The sequence below is a fragment of the Podarcis vaucheri genome (assembly GCF_965113315.1).
Source record: "Podarcis vaucheri genome assembly, chromosome: 1".
Classification (NCBI taxonomy): Eukaryota; Metazoa; Chordata; class Lepidosauria; order Squamata; family Lacertidae; genus Podarcis; species Podarcis vaucheri.
In genome coordinates, this window is record NC_138759.1 from 53,201,613 (window position 1) to 53,216,803 (window position 15,191).

The window sequence follows — 15,191 nt, forward strand, 5'->3', positions numbered from 1 at the left end:
TTATTGTTTGCTTACTTACATTTGAATGCATCCATGGATGGTTGATTAGATTTTCAAATTGTAAGCCACCTTGAGGACTTTTGTCAAAGCAGAATATGAACTTAAAAGAATAATAAGAATAGCTCAGTGACAAGTAGTCCACAAGAGGACTAAGACTCACTCCATATTCATAATATTCATAATAAAAATGTTACAATTTTTCACAGGCTTCCTCATTCTATTGCATTGTTCTCAGAGTTTTTGCAAAAGTTGATGGGGTGTTGTTGTTGTTTTTTTCCAAGGGGGTTGTTGGCAAGGAGAAGCTTAATGGCAGTGTTAGAGTAGTATGTGCAAGTTGGGGGCAGCAGGTGCATATGACTAGGGCAATATGACCCCAATCCACAAAGGAAAGGGGGAATTTAACAACCCAAAGGCAACCCAAACACCATAAATTTAAGGCACATGTAAAAAACTCTACCCCAAAGAATCCTGGGAACTGTAGCTTAAGGATTCTGGGAACTGTAGCTCTGTGAGGGAGTAAGCTACAGTTCCCAGGATTCTTTGCGGTGGGGAAATGTGCTTTGAATGTATGGTGTGTGTATAAAGTCAGACTCTGTTGCTTTACACTGCAATCCTTTTGCATTCTATTCCTTCCTATTTCTACCTGTATCTACACAAACCCAATTAGAGCTGGGAGGAAAATACAAGATTCTCCGGTATCTCCCAGTTACACATACCATAATCCACATGCATGGAATTGCAACTTTTGTAGTACGGTGGGATGGAGGTCTTTGCGCATTGGGGAGCTAGTATGCCAGAAAGAAACTCTTCCAATTTATCCCTGCTTGCAGCACAAAGAGCTCATTCCCTGACGCTGGACAGTCCTCACAGACAACCACAGGGGCATGTTGCTGAACAAGAAATAGAGAGAATGGAGGAGTGGGGAATTAATAGCAGAAAGCAAAGAAGATCATAAATCCAAATTAAGTGTTGATGGAATCACAAACCACAACTGAGTGGCCTATGCATTTTACAACCTGCTGAGCTGATTTATTCCGGACAGGACTGTCAAGCCCAGAGGTTAGGCTGTGAAACAAATGGGGAAACAAACCCATGCTGAGGAAGAGAATCTCTTCTTCCTTCAATGAGATTTGAAACGGAAAGCTCTCTATAAAAAGGAAAGCGCTCCAGTGCCCCCTCATACTGATCAATAGCCCCAAGGCCTGCGTGGGCCTTATCTGGCCTGTAACTGCATAGGTCTCACATGATCAAGGGTGCAATCCCACACAGAGTTTCCTAGGCATGAGTCCCATTGAACACAGCACTTCTAAATGCATAAAAGGACTGAACTGCAAACTAGTAAACGGACGTCCCTCTGTGTGGTCAACTAATGCAAGGTTCTCCATGAAGAGAGATTCTTTACTGAAATGGAGACTCGTGAACGGTAAGTGAATTGCTCTTGTGCTCTAAAGGATGAATCATAAAAAAAGAAGTCCAAATAAATGAGATTACAGCTTGGGTTGTTGTTTTGTCAGCAAGCTCTTATTCTTTGCTGCATTTTATTAGGTGAAACGGCATTTTGTAAGAGTTTGTTTCTGTTGCATATAAACGTTCTGTTATTGTCATTGCTGTTAGATGCCCTGAGTGTGGGATGGGTGATATAGAAATTGCTTAGTAAACAGTCATCCTCTGCAGGTTCATTTAAGACACACTTCCCCAATCTGTGTGCATTCTTTCTAGCAGTTTCTTTTGATAGGGAGATGGCGCACTTATGCAGAGTGAGAGGTCAGCATTCTTCTTGCTTTTTATCTACACCAAATGCACAAAAAAAATGGGAAATGAGCACCACAATGGGCTTGCTTATATTTGCCTTCAATACTGGGACTATGACATGCTGGATCTGGACTAGTAATATAACACACCACTATTATAACATACTAGACTCATCTGTTTAACAAGCAAAAGCATTTACTATTCTTTCATCCAAGATGGTCCCAATTTTACATTCTACCTGTTCGGAAATATTTAACTTCCATAAGAGCAGAAGGTTCCTAATGCTTCCACAAAAAATTCCTTTCACCCCAGCCAAGAATGTGCATTTTGAATGGCTCTATTAAAACCTTTGATAGCATGCTTGACATTAGATTTCTAATATTTAGAGAACTAGGTGCTTGGAAAGGATTAAGTAGAGATGGATCTTTCAAGGCTAGTTAAAACTCTTTTTGCATCTATTCTGCCCTGGACACATGAGTAGTCTGCTCTCCAAGAATAGGAGACTATGGAGATCCAAATAGGGCACTAAAAGCATAAATGCTCATTAAGCACTTTTAAAAGCTCTGTAAATTAAACCATTACAAAGTCTTGTGGCACCTTAAAGACTAGCAAATTCATGGTGAATCCCCCCCCCCAAATAAAACCACCTTTCATGGTGTAAAGTCTATCTAACACATGAAGTGTTATCCTCAGATAGCCCATGCAGAGAAAAATACAGTGGACAGTGGAATCAAATGACTAGGAAACACAAGAAGTACAGTGTGACACACTTAAAATGCCAATTATTTTAGTGGAGGCACTGAAAAGATTTTGGACAGGTCATCCTACTTCTAAATAGGCTGTTATGGTTTCCTAATGTTCCCTAGCAGAGAATAAAAATAAAAAGCTCACCAACTGCCATTTAAAAACTCCCTTTTAACACTCCCTTCCTCGACCCCCATTTCCCATGCAGAATATGTTTGGAATGAAAGGTGGGGCTGAATTAGAATGGCGGAAAGATCTGATCAGACAGCACTGGAGGGAGGTCTGCAGAGTCCCCTAGGCTCTGCTTTGTGTGTAAGCCAAGTTGCCTTCTGTGATAACAATTCACCTGCACTGCTGTGCTAACCAAGTGAGGTTCCTGAGGTGAAGGTGTGCTGCACAGAAGGCAAATTGTTGGTGAGGGGAAGAGATCTCTTACTGAGTTCTGTGTAGAATAACCCTCAGTGGCAGACATAAGGACTCTGTGCCTAGCTGAAAAGGACAGGAGGGCTTTTATGTTACAGGCAAGAAAGGGCACCAACACCCATTCAAATGAAGTAATGAAAATAGTGGCAATTCAAAATCCATTAGGGGCTTCGCACTTTGTTCTCTTTCCCCTGTCAGAAAACACACACACTGCTCTTAGTACTCCACATTTCTAGCTCTTGCCAGAAATAATTACAGTAGTCTGTGCCTCAAGACAACTTTGAGTCCACAAGGTCAGAATCAGAGCATCACTCAGCAGTTTTCACAAGCATTACAGAAAATCCAGGCGGAAACCTTAAAAAAACCACCCATGTCACCCAGTTCCAGAGCAGAGGCCTTGCCTTCTTAAAGGAAAGGGTTTTGCCACCAATTTTGACCACTTCCCCCACTTCAGCTCTTGTGGAATAATAAGGGGATCAGAATGTCTTCAACATCTCTCTCTCTCAGGGTCAATCCAGCTCTTACTTTCCTTTCTTCTTGCCATCCCTTTTATTTCAAAGTTCAATAAACAGGAAGAAAAGGGAATGGTCTTGACAAATCCCATCAAGGCTCAGGAAAAACCAAGCCTGCCTCCAGCTGACATACCAGGCCCTGCGCTAATGAGAGGTAAGGAGGCACCTAAGAAGAACAGGCAACAGCAAAGAGAAGGAGAAATGAATTATTCACATTGCATGCAGTAGACAGCTGCACAAATCACACACTTTCCACACCTAAAAGGGACAAGCACCAGATCCTTGCAGGTCCCCATGCTTGACCAGGGCTTCTACATCTTGCATCCCAAGAGAGGCAGCCCAGAGGCCAACAGCTGCATCCAGTCAAGAATGGAATTTGCAGCTGAAAGGCTTTTGTGCAAAGGATGCACAATAGCCAGGCCAGTACAGGGGAGGGTCAGAGTTAACTCTTTGATCACCACAGCCCCAGAGGGCAAAAAAGAAAGGAACAGCCTGTAGTTGCCACTCTTTCTAAAATGGCACATATGTTATCATGCATATTCAATCTGATCACTGATCACAGCAGGCCTCTAGTATTATTCAAGCAAAAAGAATACGTGTTCCTAGAACTGAGAGCTCCAGCAAGCAGTGAAAAAGCTCATCCCCCTCCCATCTCTATAGCATAACACCAAATACAGTCGTACCTTGGATCCTGAACGCCTTGCAAGTTGAATGTTTTGGCTCCCGAACACCACAAACCCAGAAGTGAGTGTTCTGGTTTGCGAACGTTCTTTGGAACCCAAACGTCTGACGGGGCTTCCAACTGGCTGCAGGAGCTTCCTTCAGCCAATTGGAAGCCACACCTTGGTTTCCGAACACTTTGGAAGTTGAACAGACTTCCGGAACAGATTCCATTCAACTTCCAAGGTACCACTGTAACCTTTTTTTATCCTGTATGAGAATGAAAAACCAACCTTGACAATACACACCACAGTGGCTGGGGTGCAAAGGAGACCAACAAAGTGGATGAACTGCTGCGAGGGTTCTTGTCCATCTATAGATAGTGGAGAGTAGACACGGGCCCACAGTCACCAGGATAAATGAGCTCCAGAAGAAGAGTCAATGTCCATTGTTCAAGAGCACCTGAAACAGCACAGAGAGGCTGAAAAAGGGTCAAAGTACAGGTGATACATATACCTCCCCTTTTTACCTTCTCCCAGCCCCTTAAGGGGCTACCTGTTACTTCAGTGTAGAAGATTATCTACATTCAAATTATTTGGTACTCAGAACTGCACCTCAGTTGTATTTATACAACTATTTCTATACTGCCATACCATAAAGCAGGACAGTGCTCATAATAAAGAGACAATGAAAAAGAATGCAATGTTTTATCACAATAGGAAGCTCAAGCTGCCATCAGAAAAATAAACGAAACATTTGCTACTCAGGATTGATTCACATGACCCCAGTATGTCATGTCAGTACGTCTAGGGAATTGTGTTAATTTTGGTACATGGGAGCCCCAGCTTTCCAGCAGGTGGAAATTTTGACCGAAAATATTGCTCCTATGGGCAACAGAGGTTTTAGCAACCTCACTGTAAGAAGAAGGGTAGCACAAGGCCCCCATTCAGCCCATATTTTGTTACGTTTCAGAGAGAAACTAATCAAACTTGCAGCACATTAAAAGAGGTCGGTGCTATGACAGAAAATGAACATTGCTGTGATGGCTCACACTAGTTTTACAACTACAGTGGTACCTTGGGTTACAGACGCTTCAGGTTGCAGATGCTTCAGGTTAGAGACTCCACTAACCCAGAAATAGTACCTCAGGTTAAGAACTTTGCTTCAGGATGAGAACAGAAATTGCACGGTGGCAGTGGGAGGCCCCATCAGCTAACATGGTACCTCAGGTTAAGAACAGTTTCAGGTTAAGAACGGACCTCCAGAACGAATTAAGTTCTTAACCCGAGGTACCACTGTATATTGTAAAATTACACTACCAGCAGAATGGGATAGGATGCCCATATTTTGGTTTCCCCCCTTGAAGAGCCAGCTGCCAAGGGAGTGAATGTCAATGGGAGACTTGTCAGCGTAACAGTGCAATCCTATTTCTACTCAGAAGTGAGTCTCATTGTGCTGAATGGGCCTTACACCCAGGGAAGTATGTATGAGATCCCAGCCAAAGGCCCACTGAACACAACAGAATTGTATTTCTAATGTATTGTATAGGATAGGATATGCTGCAAGTATCTTGCCCAGTAGGAGATATGTGAAATTTAACCATCAAACCTGAGCCCTGGGCTCATTAGAGATAATTTTAACAGGAAAAGGTATCACCTTTGATTTCTTAGTGGGAATTGGTTTTGAATGCAGTTTGAAAAGAATTCATGCTATTATGACTTTTAGGATTCCAAGGTCAGGCTCTGAAAGGAGTTCTTCCTTTGACCCAGCAGCTTACACACCTTGGGTAATTTGTATTTTTCTGAATTGTCATATAGAAAGGGTGGCAACTCTCAGGTAGGCTTGTAGGTCATATGTTATTTTGTCATTATAATAGAAATCCAGTATCTCTAAACCTTTCTTGGTAGTCACCTGAAGGCTCTTCTTCTAAGCTTTTGTACTACATTAAAATAGCACGAGTTCTGCAACGTTTCTGAAATGTCTTGACAGAGCTCACAAGGAACGTTATTGCCATTGCAAGATTATACTTTGAATTGGAAAGCCAGTGCACTCTCTCACTCTCTCTCTCTCAAATGTGCTTGCTAATAAGTGTCCCGCTGTTATCGTTTCAAGTGGCAGGTAAGTGTGCCCTTTTGTGAACAGCCGTACTCATTGCTTCGGTGTTTAACTTTGTTATGTGTGATAGCAAATGTGGCAAGAAATGTCCGGGATTAAAATAAATAGTACTGAGACAACCAGGCGGAACATGAAAAGAAGTGTGATTAATGCCACCGCACACACATTTTTAGGCTGCCAGAAGCTGCCTAAAATAAAAACAAACCAAATGTTTCTAGCCCCATACACATGGTGCTGATAACGGCAAGGTTGCAGGTTCGATCCCCATATGGGACAGCTGCGTATTCCTGCATTGCAGGGGATTGCACTAGGTGATTCTCAGGGTCCCTTCCAACTCTACAATTCTATGTCCACAGATGCACCCAGCAGCACTGTGGGAAATGGCTGCTCTAAAACACTCAACGTTTTGCTGAGGCACGGTAAATGCAAAAGAAAATAATGAAGAGAAAATATTTACAAGAGGCACAAAACAGTATGTTAGTAAGCCATCCTTCTTCGCCAGCTTCCACATGCACACCGTTACCAGAGAATTCTTTGTCTTCAAGCTGAAATCTCTGCCTAGCAAGAAGATTTAATTCCTGTTCTCAGAACAGGTTTGTCAAGCACAGTGCATATTCCCACTTGAAGAAGTTATTAAGCATTTATACAAGCTCAAATTATAACATTTGCTGCAAATGCTGCCAATACCAACAGGAATTTACTTGCTAAGGCATCACAGTCAGTCCAAACTGGGTAGGACACAGAAGAACAGGGAACAGACATTTTGTGAGGAGCATTGCATTTACTCATTTCCACCATGACAATTACTTTGAATACACAGTCGTATTCTAGCTAGAAAGCTTCCAGTGGGAGGATTACCCTTGTGTATATTTAATACCACCCCAATAATTATCTTTCTAAAAACATGGATGTAAGATTTTAAAATGAAATTCTTCACATCAGTTTCTTGACTCTATGAACCATTTGCTTAGCATTTTAGCTATTACATGCAGAAAACCCCACAGCCTGACTAAATAGCCACTTTCCTGTTAGGCTGCTGTGTAAGAGAAGATGACACAACCTGCCAGGGCTTGAACAACTAAGTGTGCTCTTTGGAAAAAAATCAAACAATTGCACCATTCACCTGGAAACTGCAGGAACAGCAAAACGTTACGGTAAACTTGTGTGTTTTGGCATTTTAGGTTTAGAAAAGCTCTAACCCCATAGCTGGATTGCTCAAGTCGGAATGCAAGCTCAGCAGCAGTACAGGAAAGAAACCCAATATAAAAGGTGATGCCTTTGGGAAGTACTGGAAGCAGCATCACACAATAAAAGTGTTAAAGGAATCAGTGGAACACAAATTTTACAGAGGCAGTTCACAACACACAGCATCCAATATAGTCTAGTAAAAATAAGGCTGAGATAAAATAAATCATTTTTAGGATAACATTTAAGCTAGCAGAAGTAGCAACATACTAATAGCTGCAATGTCCAGTTTGATGCAAAATGAGGCTATTCTCCGTCACAAGTTGCTACTGGAAGTGCCTGAAAATAGAAACAGTTGAAAACTAACAGGCACTGAGGCTGCAGTATCTCAATTTCTATAAGGTCAAATAGGTTCCCTTAAGGTCAAATAGGTCCCCTTATTTGATTTATTTTTATTATATATCTTCTCTTCTTCCTAAAGGAGGAAATGATTTTAAAATATTTAACAGGAGCATTTGTACCTTTAGTACAACACTCATGAAGAAAAACCTCTCTAATGCTTTTAACCCAAATACGTATTGTAAATTTCCTTCACTATACCAGCATCGACATACAGTCGTACCTTGGTTCTTGAACAGAATCCGTGCTGGAAGTCCATTCGACTTCTGAAAATGTTCAAAAACCAAGGTGTGGCTTTCGATTGGCTGCAGGAGCTTCCTGCATTCAATCGGAAGCCACGGAAGCAGCATCAGATGTTTGGGTTCCAAAGAACATTCGCAAACCGGAACACTCACTTCTGGGTTTGTGGCGTTCGGGAGCCAAAACATTTGAGTCACAAGGCGTTTGAGAACCAAGGTATGACTGTACAGTATGTTGTTGTTTAACAGTCATTATCATAACCTGCTATCACATAGTCACACCCAGCCCAGTACTTTGTTTGGGTTCAAGTCGTGCTCAAGCAAGGTGCCTCAGGCCAATAGCAGCCAATACAGTGGTGCCTTGCAAGACGAAATTAATTCGTTCTGCGAGTTTTTTCGTCTTGCGAAGCACGGTTTCCCATAGGAATGCATTGAAAATCAATTAATGTTTTCGTTTTCGTCTTGCGAAGCAAGCCCATAGGGAAATTCATCTTGCGAAGCAACTCAAAAAACGAAAAACTCTTTCGTCTTGTGAGTTTTTCGTCTTGCAAGGTACCACTGTATAGGTAAAAATGTATTAGGAAATGAGGTGTGCTTTACAGTATGTTGTGCCCAAGCCAGTTGTCAGGCTGGATACAATTCTATGCTTGCCCTGTGGGTCGGTGACCTGAGGTCCAAAGCACACTGAGGTACACACCTCAATTCCTTATGATGTTTAATACATTGGACGTTATTGGTATGGGGCATCATGCTTGACAGTGTCTTGTCACTTCCGGTCTAGATCAAGATGGAGACCACTTCTTTCAGAGCTCTGAAAGAGGTCTCTGCAACCAGATGGGGCCTCTTTGAGGAACCACAGGAGGATGGCCTGCAGTGCCTGGGGTGATCCCCCCTCCCCACCCTATAATGAAGTCAGCCTGACAACGAGGAATAGGAGAGGCAGGAGAAGCCTTTTTGCATTGATCTAGGTACCGCTCCAGCGGGAAGGTAAACGGCGTTTCCGTGCGCTGCTCTGGTTCGCCAGAAGCGGCTTAGTCATGCTGGCCACATGACCCGAAAGCTGTACGCCGGCTCCCTCGGCCAATAAAGCGAGATGAGTGCCGCAACCCCAGAGTCGGTCACAGCTGGACCTAATGGTCAGGGGTCCCTTTACCTTTAAACACAGCAACTTACAATATTTTTCTTCTTATGGTAGCCCAATTGCTGTGGCAAAATACAATACAGGTACCGGTAGGTTAGAATTTACATGTATGTTTTGCTATCTTAACTGGACTCACATTATAATTGTCTGATCTTAACCATTATCAGCTGGAATCAACAGAACATAAAATAATGTTGTCAAGCCATAAGAACTGGATTTAGCCTAAATGAAAATCCAGGGTCTACACTGGGTTTTTTTGGTAGATCACTAGTGATAACACTTTCTATTCTGAGAACCTTGCACTAATGCCAACTGGCTTAGGTTGCCATGAAGCATGAGTCACGGCCGAATTGGCAAGCACTGTCCTTCAGTGAATCCCCTAATAGTTACTGCAAATGAGTCTCTTACCAAACTCAATTCGAGAAGACTAGGGCTAGTACAATTCTTCCACAATTCTTGCACTGTCTGTTCCTTGAATTTTAAGCTTGCGAGGTTCAAGGACCTGTTTTATCTTTTGCAAGGAGCCTATATCAACAACTGCCAATGCATTATTAATGATAATATAATCTATCACAGATATATGGGCATGGATCCTGAGACCCCTGAATGAAAGGAAGTTGACAAAGAGAATTTTCATTCCCCTACTCACCCCAGCACCCTATCCAGTGGGGGAGAGGAGACAAAAGTAGGCAGCTTGAACAAGCAGTTTCACTTGAAGCTGCATTTGAGGCTGCCTCAAAATGCTAACGTTAGAAGGCACATTTGCAGGAGGGGGCAGGTAGGTGGAAGGGGGTGCTTAACCCAACTCATGGCTGCCAACTCTCCCTTGAAAACATCTTCCGGGGTTTTACTCCTTTCCCCTCAGCATGGAGAATAGCATTTATGAGGAGAATCGGTCAGCATGGAAATTATTAACCCAGCCTTCCCCAGCCTGGTGCCTTCGCCATGGACTATAACTCCCATCAGGCCCAGCCTCCGAAGCTGTGCTGGCTGGAGATCAATGGGAGTTGCAGTCCAAAATGGCTGAAGGACACCAGGTTAGGGAAGGCAGGTTAAGCACTAACGTCCTCCCTTCTCCACTACAAGCCCACCTCTCAACCCAGTTGTGGGATTGCCTTGGCAAATAAGGGGCTGGGAAGAGGCTTTTGTGAAGGTTCTGCCTCTAGGGAAAATACTTATTTCAAGAGCTTAGAGAAATCCTTTGTTATACCATCAGCATTTGCAGTGGGGTTGATCTTTTTCGAAATAAAGAGGAGCGGATGCTTAATTTAAACAGCTCTGCACAATGGACCAAACATTACAAGTACTGTAAAAGGAAATGCAACCCTCAGATCAAGCCCTCCAACAAGTCCCTTGTAACAGCCCCACTCAGAAAGAGATAACTCCAGCTGAAACACAAGTTGCTAGCAGTAAAGCAAGCTGTACTGAAGGGTAGAAAATTAATGGGAGCTGCAGAGCCCCTCCTGGCCTTGGGGTGCCTTCTGTGATGCAAAGATGAATGCAGAATCTCAGGTCCCCTGCACTGAGACCACTCTTCAGGCAGTTCTTGAAGACTGGCAAAAGGCTTTCCAAGGACTTTCAGCTTTCATTACCAGGCTAAACATGAACAGTAACACACTTGGATGAGTAGCTTAGAGTGGTATGGAATATGCTGGGAGTGTCGAGGTGCAACTCAGCTTGCACTGTGGGCTGGTGTATCTGCTTGAGAAAGGGCAGAGAGAGAGGAACCTCCAAACTTCCTAGACTGTCCTTGTGTTCATCTTCCTTCAGAGCTAGATGGATACTCTTAGGTAGGGTTGCCATATTCTGAAGAGCAAAAAAGAGGACGCAATGATGACTCTCATTTTATACAGTATGTAGGCTATAGAAGCTGTATAGAAGCTATAGAAGCAAGTCTTTAACCACCAGTTATATTTGTATCTCCTCCAGAAACTATAGCCAGAGACATTTTGGCAAATTTAAAAAATCCACCTGGACAGCATTTTTACCTCTGAAAAAGAGGACATGTCCTGGAAAAGAGGACACATGGCAGCCCTAGTCAGTTGCTGACCTTACTTATTATTCCCTCCTTTTCTTCTTCATGTTTTCCTCTTGACATATCTTCCCAGCAGACATATTTTGGATCTCTCTTCTCTTGAGACGCAAGAGCAAGCATGGCTCATCACATCTCAACCTTAGGAAAGATTCCCATTCTATTTGGCTATCGACACGTATTTCCAGTAATAAATATTCACTTTGTTTTCTTAAACCCAGAGTCTCCACGTGATTACATCCAGGGAAAGTGTGCTTCTCCAACAAGGATTCTGCTTCAGTTCAGATTCTGCCGGCATTTAACTCCAAATGCTAAGAAAATATACCCCAGAACAGGTGCCAAAAGCAAAGAGACTGGAATTTACAGTCCTTTGCAGCCTCAACACTCCCAAGAACATATTTCAATTAAAGCATTAATAAGACTAGTAAGGAGGCTGCTTCTCTACTTCCTCTGCTCTCTGCTTTTAGAGTTCTCTGCAGGCCCCGCTGGAATATTTTCCAGCTCCAGCAAACAAAGAGAGTCTCTAAAAGGCTGCGCCTTATGCCTTTCATCTTCTGCCAAGTTCAGATAACATTTTAAGGTTATACTGGCTTTAGGTCCTATGTTTCCAGAAAAAAATTAATGGAAGAACAGAGTGTAACTGAAGTCAGGGACACTGTTCATTCTGTTCATTCATTAAACTTAAAGTGCAAAAGCAGAAATGTGGTTCATAGGGATCAGAAGCACTGAATGCATTTTCCATATTTATCCACACTCAATGCCCTCATTATCACAGATTATTTAGTTCCACTCCAATCTGCATTCAGGCCAGGCCATGGGACTGAGTTGACCACGGCTGACATGATGGATGACCTTCACAGAGAAGGGAACAAGGAGAGCACAACCTTGTTCCTGCTTCTTGATCTTGCAAGCCAAGAGACTGAATCAAGAGGGTACAGCACTGGAAGAGTGCTTTTCAGCCCCCTGGTGGTTACGCTATGGGGTGCTGCAGAGCACTATTCTATCTCCAGAGCTATTTAATGCTACACGAAGCCTCTGGGGGTGATCATTGGGAGCAAGATGCTATCAGAATGCTAACTACACTCAGTTTCATTTCTCTGTAACATCTGAATGAAGCTGTGTGGGCCCTGGGCAGGTGGCTTGGGTGGAGTGGTGAGATGGAGGAAGGAAAATAAGCTTAGCTTTAATTTTGGCAAGACAGAGGCACTATGGGTGAGTGGCTCCTGCATCCAAGAAATTGGTCAACTGCTTTCCCTGGACAGTTTTGCACTGTCCCCAAAGGAACAGTTTTCAGTTGGGGGGTGTTTCTTGATCCAGCTCTGTCACTGGAGGCCCAGGGTAGCCTCAGTGGCTAGAAGCCCCTTTTACCAGTGTAACCTTGTGACAGCCACATTCATTCCTGGATCAGAGAACCTGACCACAGTAGTTCAGGCACTGGTGACTTCAAGTTTGGATTACTGCAGTGCACTCTATGTGGAGCTTCCCTTGTGCTTGATCTGGAAAACACTTAGTAGTTAGGACCTTTTTACTTGCCTTACCCCACTCAACCACTTCAGTTTGTGAAACTGGTACTACATAATACTCGCTTATAAGAAATCAGTATTTTAGTGTGGCAGCATTTACTTTAATAATCTTAAGATACCTCTTTTTAACTGTTTTTAATCAATAATTTTAAGATGGCATCATAGAACTGTAGTGTTGGAAGTGACCCCAGGGGTCAATCCCCTTCAGTGCAGGAATCCAGCCCACAACCATCTTAGGGTGGGTTTGAACCACCAACCTTCTGGTTGACACAGGCAGATGCACTGAGATCAGGTTTTATTATATATTTCTGTAAACCGCTTAGAGATTTTCCTGCAATCAAGCGGTATATAAATCCTGTTAAATATATTATCAAAATTGGGAGGTGCTGCATGCATTTTTAAAATCACTGTGGGACTCACACCATATTTGCAACCTGAATGGATAATATTCGTAGGCTATGAAAGCAAAAAAAAAAAAAGGGGGGGGGATACCCAAGCCAATGCTGATACTTAGGCTTTATATTTTACCAAGTGGAATGATTGTAGCTTTGGTATTGAAAAGATGGCTTGTAGGTATATGCACATGGCAGAGGACTGTGAATTAGGGTTGCCATACGTCCGGAATTTCCAGGGCATATCTGGAATACTGCAGCCGCAAGCAGTGTCCAGTGTCAGCAGTGTTGTTTTTGCAGGTTTCCCTCAGAAATAGCTCATTTCTTTGAGATTTTGCAAAAGAAAAGTTCAACAACTTTTCTGTTCGAATTTTCACTTTTTGAAATATAGCAGCTCAAGTACAAAGGTCCTTCACTCTCCCTCCACTCTGTCACAAAGCACAGCAACAAAATTCAAGGAGCAATATTTCAAACTCTGCCAGCAAATCCCAACATGACTCACATTTAGCTTCTTCTCTCCCTTCTCTGGGCAATTGGTTATGCCATGTGGAGGTCAGGTGGCCAAACTCCCTGCTGACCTTTGCCATTAATTATCTGTGATCAACTGCATACCCCTTCAGGCCTCCAGTCCCCCCCTCCGACCCAATTACTCCCTTCAGCTTCTTTCCCTCCTAGCAAACAGCATATTTTTTCCCTTCCCCACACCTCTTGCCCCTCCCCCCCAGCAGAAGTATGTTCAACTAATTAAACTTTCATGCACACATAAGCTTGCCTGCATCTACTGGCTCCTACTTTGCATTACCTTACTCCAGCATTAAGAAACCGGGACACAGTTGTGGGTGGTGGCGGGTGAGCTGCACTCCTAAACTTTCCATAAGTATGTTTAGCACTACTGGAACATCAACTGTACTGGAGAACAAAGCTCTTCTAAATCCTTTGCTAATGGGAATAGGCAGAGCTGGCAGTAAGGCTTATATGCCTACCCCATCCTTCATTCAACCCTTAAAAACCAAATACAATCAGAGGAGCTTCTTCCCAGGTAAGTATGCCTGGGTTTGCAGCCTAAAGCCTTTTGCCAGGATTTGGGGAGAACATCTGGCAAGTGTCAACAACAGTAATACTGCATCCCCCTCCCCAAGTGCAAAGAATGTTACTAACCAGCCAACCAACCTTATTTGTCTGCCCTGCAAAGGCACCCTTTGGAGAAAGAGAAAAAGAGAAAGAGAAAGAGAAAGAGAAAGAGAAAGAGAAAGAGAAAGAGAAAGAAAGGGATCTGGAGTCCAGTTATTCATATATTCACTGTATTGGCCCCCTGCTGCAGTTGACAAAAGGATGGAATCAAAGCACCATGACAATAAGCAGCATGTGAATACACTCCCACCAGACAATGCCACATACCAGCTCAATTCCCTCAGGATGCTAAACAGCAGTAGATAGGATTGATTCACACCAAGGCTACCTCTATTGGAAGCATCAAGCAGATTTTCTTTCCCAACCTCCACCAACATATGATTGCTACCAGAATTAGCAAGGGAATAAGAATCTGTTTCTACTTCAGTATATAGGCTCACTAGATGGCTTTGGAAAAGTTGTCTGTCTGTAAATTGGGAATAACCATCTGGCTCACAGGGCTGTCCAACCTTAACAGGAAACGAGTAGGTACTTCTGAAATTGCCACAGCAAATTTCTGTCAAAACTATGTTCATGACAATATGGTAGGCTTTCAAGATTATGAGTAAAGGTGCCTTGTGTTTTTTACTTTATTTACTGAATCATGCATCATGTAAAGGTAAAGGACCCCTGGACGCTTAAGGCCAGTCAAAGGCGACTATGGGGTTGTGGTGCTCATCTCGCTTTCAGGCCGAGGGAGCCAGCGTTTGTCCACAGACAGGTGGCCAGCATGACTAAACCGCTTCTGCCACAATGGAACACCATGACGGAAACCAGAGCACACGGAAACGCCGTTAACCTTCCTGCCGCAGTGGTACCTATTTGAAAGGTGTGCTAAGTTGGCAGAACCTGGGACAGAGGAATGGGAGCTCAACCTGTCGCAGGGATTTGAACCGCTAACCTT

General features: G+C 43.2%; 1 protein-coding gene across 5 annotated transcripts in view; it reads right to left on the reverse strand.

Annotated features, from left to right (window-relative positions):
- LARGE2 (LARGE xylosyl- and glucuronyltransferase 2) overlaps positions 1–15,191 on the reverse strand; it is a 46,486-nt gene that overhangs the window by 29,205 nt on the left and 2,090 nt on the right. For 2 of the 5 annotated variants that reach the window (XM_082224719.1, XM_082224727.1), the window contains exon 2: positions 4,385–4,553. The exons of 1 other annotated variant lie outside the window; for it this stretch is intronic. The gene's annotated coding sequence lies outside the window, so the exon portion shown is untranslated. Of the gene's footprint in view, positions 1–716; positions 891–4,384; positions 4,554–15,191 lie in introns of all 5 variants that reach the window. 2 more of the 5 variants (XM_082224720.1, XM_082224723.1) reach the window with 2 other exon arrangements.